Source organism: Hibiscus syriacus, unplaced genomic scaffold (genome assembly GCF_006381635.1).
Source record: "Hibiscus syriacus cultivar Baekdansim isolate YM2019G1 unplaced genomic scaffold, ASM638163v2 tig00110528_pilon, whole genome shotgun sequence".
Lineage (NCBI taxonomy): Eukaryota > Viridiplantae > Streptophyta > Magnoliopsida > Malvales > Malvaceae > Hibiscus > Hibiscus syriacus.
In genome coordinates, this window is record NW_024062770.1 from 1,449,672 (window position 1) to 1,459,254 (window position 9,583).

A 9,583-nucleotide genomic window follows, 5' to 3' on the forward strand; every position below is an offset into this window, starting at 1 on the left:
ACTAACAATTATAGTGCCGTTCTCTTGTAAGTAAAATATTTTCGGGTCGGGATCGATGATCAGAAAACTAACCCATCTCACCCCGTGTCCATCCTAGTTATATTTTGTAAAACCTTAGGCCCTTCAATAGAAAAAAAAAATTAAAGTGTTGAGTATTTTGAACCTATACTTTTTATACGATGTTTATATTAGTTAAATTGTTTTTCTATTAATAAATTGAAGTATAATAAAATGTTTAAATATATTTATTTTTATATTGTTTTATATAATGTTGTAAGGTTATGCCAATGGAGCTAAACTGAATCCATTAAAGGTTGAATATTTTATAATTTGAGATTTAACATTTAGATTTTATTTTATATGGTATCAATGCTTATCATATATAAGATTTTGATTTAACACTAAAATTAATATGTCGAAGATCATAAAGTTTTACATTTAGATTTTATCATGTATAAATTATCATTTTTTATACAAATTTAATTATATATTACTTGACACATTCGTCCTGAATGTATAAAGATGTGTATTTATTAAATCAAGAAAGATGATGTGTTAATCAAAACTTCAGACAACATATTATAAATTCGTTCTGTTAATTTAATCTATTTTTTTTACCTACCTTATGCCTTATAATTTTATCGCATATTCAGAAAAATTGAATGAAATGATGCGTATATGTCCGTTTATGGGTTAAACTGCAAAGCAAGAAAGCAAGCAACTGTTAGGAAGGGCTACTGACATGTTTTTTAAACTTATCACTGCAAGCAAAAGATATTTGAAGCACTACATACGGTGCTTAATGATAGAACCAAATTTTATCAAGCACATTGAAATCCTCCAATCTAAAGTAGCCTGCATATCTCAAACATTTGTTTTGTTTTGTTATAACACATTTATATGTATTTCCCTCATTTAGTCCCAAAAATTACCCCATCGCTTTAAATTATTCCCAGCCTACAAGTATTGTTTTGCCTGTGTGCAGGAGAAATAAAATCTACTAGCAATTGCAGGAGTGAAAAAAATGGTCAATTATTTGAATATCAGAGCATCACGACCAGGTCCTATGCCCATGTAATGGATAGGCACACCAACTAGTTCCTCTATCCTCTCGACATATTTCCGTGCAGCTTTTGGAAGATCTGAATAGTTTCTAATAGAAGAAATATCAGACTGCCATCCAGGCAAAACTTCATATTCAACCTAAACACAGAAAAGAAATGAATTACCAAGTGCTTCATAGCTCCCAACTATCAAAATGGAAAGCTCAAAGCATGCATTGTCTCTTTGCAGCTCATGTGGCATATCAAAGGTTGTAGAAGTGAAAAGAAAAATAATATATTCGAAAGTGAAATATCTAATGTGTGTTTGTTATGTTAGAAAAGTTTACCAACCTTCAACTGCTCAAGAAGTTGAAGATCTCCGGGGAATGATTGCACCAGTGTACCATCAGCTTGTTTATAAGCAACACCCAATTTGATTTCAGGGAGATCAGACAAAACATCCAATTTGGTGAGATTTAGAGAAGAAAATCCATTAATTTGATAACAGAACTTAAGAGCAACTATATCAAGCCAGCCACAACGACGAGGGCGGCCTGTTGTGGTGCCAAATTCCTGCCCGGCAAACCTGAGGATATCACCGCCTTGACCCAGGATTTCGGTTGGGAAAGGACCAGAACCAACTCTTGTGGTGTATGCTTTCACCTGCACAGGGTTTAAGATAGGAAAGTGGTTGAAGTTAAACCACCAAGAAAAATAATCAAAAAGAAAACTGACAACAAATAATTTGATGACCAAAAATAAAGCAACCAAGAAAAAAAATAAAAAAAGAATATTCACTTACAACTCCAACTAGATCACCCACAACTCTAGGAGCAATACCAAGCCCAGTGCAGATTCCACCAGCTGATGAGCTTGAAGATGTTACAAAGGGATAAGTACCAAAATCAATGTCGAGCATGGTAGCCTGGCCACCTTCTACCAATATCTTCTTCTTCTGTGCAATTGATTCATTCATTACATGCACAGTATCAGCAATGAAAGGTTCCAACCTCTCAGCATATCTCTTGTAATTTTCGACCTCTTGCTTGAGCATCCCCGGGGTATAGTTGAAATCTGGGAACCTTGAATTTGCATCAGATAATAAACTATGAAGCTTCTGGGGGAAAGTATCCATGTGTCTCAAGTCACCTACTCTAATGCCAATCCTGTCCATCTTGCTAGAGTAACAAGGTCCAATGCCTCTTCTAGTTGTGCCAATAAATGACTTGTTAAGCTCAGCTTCCCTTAGTCCATCAACTTCTTGATGAAAATCAAATAGCAGATGAGCACGATCGGAACTCAATATCCTTCCTTTGCAGGAAACTCCATTAGCTTCCAACCCATCGATTTCTTTAAATAGACTTGGTAAATGTACCACTACTCCATTTCAAATCACACACACAGTCTCCACATTAAGTATACCCGAAGGGACAAGGTGAAGGGCGAACTTCTTTCCCTCGGAATTGTAGATTGTATGTCCAGCATTAGCTCCACCCTGAAATCAGAAAAAAAAGTCCAATACTAAGAATAAGCTGCAACAAATTCGATCAAGCTAATTAAACTTATATTATCATTACATAATGTACTCCCGCTCTGTCTAACTAAACGTTTATGGCTATTTAGATAGAGTATGAGCCGTGGAGATTGACTTTTAACCTCAGTTTTGAAGCAATTCTCTAAGTATCAAATTGCAAATACTGACAGTGCTAAATTACCTTTTTTTCCTTAAAAATAAATAAAATTTGATATTTTCTAAATCCAACTAAATAAGTTTAACAAAGGCTATGTCAATCTCATCCTTGACCTTCTACTTGCTTTCTGTAATTTTTTATCCAAAATGTAGACGAGTTAAAATAATATTATAACGCATTGATTAAATATTAACAAAATGACTTAATTTGCATATCAATTCGGATTAATCATCTGTGAGAAATTACCAATGTTCTATAACTGATTGTTTTATTTGATCCATAAAAGGTACCTTTTGAAAACGAAGCAAGAACAAAAATAAAAATACGATTAAACTTGTGAAATTCTTAAGATTAAACTTGCACAAGGGGAAATTGATGGAGGGATGATGTAAATAGATTGATATGTAGGAGCTGGGGTATCCGATTGTAAAGAGGTATCTTTGTTTCCTTTTTGGTTGCTTGTCTGTTTTGTAGCAGGTCACTGCTTCCTTGGATAATACACACATACTTATCCGAAAAAAATAAAAATACATAAGAAAATACAGGTATAGGAATAGTACCTGGCAGCGAGCAACGATGTCGAAGTGCTCGGCCAAGATATCGACAAGCTTGCCTTTGCCTTCATCACCCCACTGAGATCCCAACACGCCGGATACCTGACTCAGCGACCCAATTCGACTCAGGGACTCGCTGGCGGCTGACTCAGCCACGCTCAAAGAAGAGAAGGCGGCGGGCTTCAAGGAGCAGATAACGAAGTTACGGTGGTAGGGCTGAAAGTGGAGGATTCGGCTCCGATAGCCCCACCCGGAGGTGGCGACCGGGCACTGGTCGAGTAAGAGAGATGAGCAGTTCATCGTAATGAGAAAAAGAAAAAGGGTGTGGCGACGGCAGAAGAGAGGGTTTGAGTAAAAGGAGTTTAGTATATTTTTTGATTTTGTAGGGCTTAGGTTGGCCAAGTGAAAAAATGGTTTGTAACCTCATACCCGATCTGTAAGTTAAACTCAAATTTAAGTGGTTACATGTCTCATTCAGAGTTTTTTTTATCTTATAATACATTATAATAATAATACAGATATATCCAAAAACGATAGTAAATACATGTCACCAGATACAACGGAAAACATATAGAGATATATGTTCGTACAAAATGAGTAGTTGATCTCCCTTATGCCAAATCTGCTAGCTTACGGTCTGCTGTTATCTGAAAAATGGTAAAAAGTATAGAATGAGCGAAAAGCCCAGTGTATTCCATACAGTGTATATAAAAACATACTGATAAAAATATTCTCGTAATGTCGGTTTATGCAAGCATGTCGTTTAAAAAAAAATATGAACACTACCCCCAGCCCATCACATCAGAATGTGCAGGTTTCCCAGAACCATACATCCAGCCCACACATCAAATAAGGCCCTGAGCACAAAGCCGAGGAACCTGCAAATATACTTCCTTCAACAATACCCCTCCAATGATTGTTCATGAATGTATTTGAATGAAAACAATGATTAATTCTTTAAAACATAAAAGTGTTCATGCTTAAAAATCATATACAGAAATACGGAAATCAGAAGACAAGTCAGTAGTATACAAAATTTCAAATATCAGATAATCAATATTCAGAAAATCGGTATAAAATATCGTAACGAGAGATCATATCAGAAATATGCGGTAAATCAGATATCATATACATAATGTTCAGATGTATATTTTAAAACAGAAATAATTAACACTGTCGAGAAACACACCTGTAACAGTTTGAGAAATCAGATAGAGAAGCTTATTACTAGGTTTGTCGATCACGTTCTGTTGCAGCGCTAGATCCTACGAATTAGAAAAATCCATATTGGAATCCTAATATAAATCATCTAAATATTATTTAAATAATATACGGAAACCTACGGGTAATTCTCGTAGTACGCGGTTCAGGCTGATCTAACGAACGAATAACACCGGACCTAATTGATCCTTGCTCAGGTGAAATACGAGTACCTTCATAAAATATTTTTATTGAATTAATCATTGACCAAATCTTAATTAAATAATCAAAATATTAAAATATTAAGCCTTTTGGGTTTACAAGCTCGATTCGGGAATTTCAGGTCAGAATTTGGTAAAACGGACTTCGGAATCAGATTCAGGACATCGAAAAACATAAAGTACGACTTTCCGAAAATTTGAATTCTTGGTCAAAATCAAAGTCAACGGGTTTGACTGACAATTCGGAGATTTTCGGGTTTGAATTTTGTGAAACCGACCCAAAAACAGATTCGGGACGTCGAAAATTGTCAGGATAGGTATTCTCGGAAAAGATTAACGGTTGTTTAATAGCCGGTCAAAGCCCTGGTGGTCAAGAAACTGTCAACATTTTACAGAAATAGCACCATTTTTAAAATAATTACCAAAATAATACCTTTTCAAATTAAATTCCCAAAATAGCACTTTTCGAATTAAATTCCCAAAATAGCACCCCTTTTCGAATTAATTCCCAAAATAACACCCATTTCGAAATAATTCCCAAAATATCACCCGGTCAACTGTCGGGTCGGGTCAACAGTCGGATCGGGTCGGGTCGGACCGGCTCAGACTGGTCAAACCGGTTCAAAACCTGTTAAACCGGTTTTCCAGTTATGCACTCGCCCTACGGCGGCGCGTGTGGCGCGTGGGACCTCCTACGGGGCTCTAAAAATCACAGAAAAATTTCTAAAAATTATTTTGAGCGATTTCGAGATACTTACAAAGATTGGTTCAAATTTTTGAACGGCGAAGAGCTCGATTTCATCAAATCGGAAACTTTAACCGCTTCACCTCCCCACGCGCCGCCGTCGACGGAGACAGAGGATGACACCAAAGGACTCGGAACGGCACAAGGAATACGATGGTGCGGGAGGTGTCGTAAACGGAGCAACGATCGGCGATGAATTTATGATTTTCTAGGCGATTGAGCTAAAAAAAACGTCGATGCTTTGACTTGAAATTCACGGCGTTTGGCAGCGTTTCGCTTCAATTAACTTAAGGGATTTGTTCCTGACTCGATAACGAACACAATGGTAGTTTCAAAATGACGATCGGAATTCGGACGACGTCGAAATCGTCGTCAGAAGTTGAGGTTGGGAGAGAGAAATTTGCAATTGGTTTCTGAAATCAGAAACCAATTGCGGTATATAATGCCCAACATTACCAACTTTTCTTAGGTAAATTTAGGGTTTGGTCCCTGAATTTGCTTTAACTCTAAAATAAGCTATAAGTTTTAAAATCTTTTAATTTAGTCCCCAAATTTTCACCAATAACACAATTAAATCTTCAAATTCCAATTAAATATTATTTTGAAATTTTCAGGTTGTTATAGTTAGTTGGAAAATATAAGGTTAAAATAATATGAAGCGTAGGATGAAAAGATTTAAAATCTAAACCGTTGAGATTTCAGTTACAAAACCTTCTTCTTCGTCAGATTGTTCTGTCCTTCACTAACCCTAAAAAATTAATGAGTTCATTCTTTGATGCTTTTTCAGAGAAGCCAAATCCAAGCACTTAAGATTTGTGCCATAATTGTTGGAAGTAAAAGAAGAGAAACTAGCAATTTGATTTTTAAGATGTTACATAAACTAAATCTATTTGGGGAATTTAAAGGTTGGATCTAAGATGAATTTATTAAGTGTTTCAGTGATAAAATAAAATGTTATTCTTCTTATAGATTATATATATAAACAATTGCGACTGTATGATGAGTGTGTGTTATCAACTTATTACAAAAATATTCGAAACATATGCTATTTTATAATCACATCATATTATTTTAAAAAAAATTGAGTCTGAAACATTTTATGTTCTTATTCCAGTTCAATCTCATAATTCGATGACAAAGAAATACTATCTAAGAAATAAAAATTCTTTTGTTACCAATAAATTATTTCATTGATAAGTTATTTCTTAAAGGACATTTTTTTATTTAGATGAGATGATTGTTAGAGTATGAGAATAACATGATTAAAAATGATGATAAGAAAATTGAAAATTAGGTTTGTAAATAATGAAAGAATTTATTTAATTGTTAAGTTTTAAAGTATTTAGATTTTTTATCTTTTAGTTTATATTTTGATATTATATAAATTTTATTTATTATTAAATAAGTTTTTAAGTTAATTTTTAAATATAGTTGGAAGTTTTGAGAACAATCCTATATTTATAATATTAGTGATAGATGCACGAACTAAACTATATTAATAATTAAAGAGATGATTGTTATGGTCATGAGTTCGAGCATCGATTTCAAAGTATTTAAACATAAATTATTACAATATCATAAATACTATACATGTAATAAAACAGAAATCATAAATGATTGATTGAAATATAGAGTAATATAACAAAAATGCATGTATATGTTGGTTCTAGCAAAAAAAAAACTTAATATTTGAGGTTGTCTAGTGCACCAACTCTTTTTTCTTGAGAGTTACTTGGTGCTTCGTTTATTTCTATGCTCACCATTTTAATTCAAAAATGTTATGACCAGTAGGAAAAAAAATCTCTTCAAAATCAATATTTTGACTAATATGGATGAAAAAATGGTACAATAATACTACTAAAATATTTTGTATCCATTAAATATATATATGATTATACTTACATATGTAATGTCCTAAATTTCGAGTTGACTCGAATGAGTTTTAAATACGCTCAAGAGTCCATCAAGAGGCTTTGGGTTAAGTTTGAATTGTTTGGTTTTGGGTTGAGCCTAAATGGGTATATAAAAAAGGTATTTTTAATTTGTGTGAGAATAAAGAATGACCAAGAGTGTAAATAATCCAAAAAAGTTTGTTTTCGTATGAATTCCATTTATGACGAGTGATGCAATCAAGCAAAAGTTTAGGAAAAGCTAAATTATCTTCCTCATTTTTTTCACCTCATTTGTCATCTTCTTCCTTTCAAAATTCTCTCCTTTCTCCTCTTGTGGGTTGAAAAAAAGGTGATAACCTTTTTGACCAATATCCCTAGATTGAAATTGTTAAGGTAAGGAAAGCAATTAGCATCCTTATAGCTCTCTTTCAAGCTTTCCACCTTGAGGTTTGGACATGGTTATAACACCCCTTTTTCGTATCCGTTATCGAGTACGAGCCAGAGATGTCACATGAAATTTTTTAAATAATTATTATTTGAAAATCGATAAATTTTTTGTTTCTTTAGAAAAATCATTCAATTTAATATTAATAATTGAAATTTATTTAACCGTGTAACATGAAATTTAATATTTTATCATCCAAATCGTATCAGATTTCATGTAGTAATCAAGCAGTTTACAATTATATCATATAACAAGTAAAATTGCCTAAATAGAGATTCATCTTTACTCTAATAAAATATAACTTTATCAGAATATAAAACTAAATTCCATATTTATAACTGTAATTTACTTACTAAAATCCATACATATAAACTATTACAAAATCATTTAAACATCATAGATATATCAGAGTATTTCTAACCCATTTTAAATCTAGTCACATTAAAATATTACATACACTTATTTTACGTATACATACTAACTAGAAAATTAAAACAACAATAGAATGTTATTACTGATACCGGTAAGTAGTCCTTGATAAGTGATGCCAAACTTAACTCCTTACTCCAGTCGATCTTATTTTTCTACATGTGAAAATCATCACACATTAAGTATATATTCAGTGAGACGTTACCATAAATAAAGTAAGACATGTAGATATATAAAATATAGTATAAATCATAGTAAGGAAAATATCATATGATATATATGAACAGATAAAACAGACTTGTTAAGTCACTTTTATATAAATAACCTGCAAATCAACAGTTTGGCTATAGAACAATTTATATCAAATCAAAATATATATTCAGTGAAAGATTTACTTTCATTCTCATCGATTAAACTTGCACTTTTCACTTTCATCCAATTCATAGCCCAATGTATAATGAATGAGAATGCAAGGTACGCGAGTCAGACGAATGTGTACAATCTGCAGTTTAACTGCCACGTAGATAATATGCTTCTATGACACTACGATAAAGAAATGGTAAAGAAAAGTTGGTACTTGGGTGAACTTGTGTTTTTTTTTCTTTAGCATCTAGTTGTAAGGTAACACACATACCCTTCTATAACGCTAGTAGATCAGTATATATAGCTTGTTTGCTTGTATGAGTTCATAAGGCATGTGGGGTGCATTTGTCTTCATGGATGGGATGTGATGTTTTGAAGTTGTCATGCATAAAGAAATGACCTTATGTGATCCTTTGAACCTACGTAAGCTTTTAATAATGTTTGGGGGCCTTGGGAGGGCCTTCGGTATGAGTAAAAATGAATTCTCGTGTCAAAACAAAGCACCTCTAGGCGACAATACCAATTTGGATGAACATTATCGATATTGTCTTTAAACCATGCCAAAATAAGGGGGTTTTGGCTAAGTATTATCAATACCCTATTCTTGGTATCAATACTATTCATAGGGTATCGATACTTGGGGCTTAATATCAATACTAGAAGATAATTGTAAATTCCAATAGCCAAAATTAGTACTAGTACTAGTGTAGTATCGATACTGCAAGAGATGGTGTTATCGATATTATAAGTAGGGCATTGATACTAGCGTATTTTCACAAACATCAAATGTAAATTTGGTATTGATACTCGGGGTAGTACCGATACCACTAAAGAGAAGTATTGATACTCCTTATAAGGGTATCGATACTGAAGACTTCCAAAACATAGAAATTGATGAGGGTACCGATACCTAAGGGAGGTTATAGATACTATGTGTGTTAAAAAATACCTGACTCGATATAAAATTATCGGTTATTTTAGAGGAAAATACCTTATTTTA

General features: G+C 33.3%; 1 pseudogene; it reads right to left on the reverse strand.

Moving 5' to 3' along the window:
- Positions 1–904: 904 nt before the first annotated feature.
- LOC120130241 lies at positions 905–3,603 on the reverse strand (annotated as a pseudogene).
- Between the last annotated feature and the right edge of the window lie 5,980 nt (positions 3,604–9,583).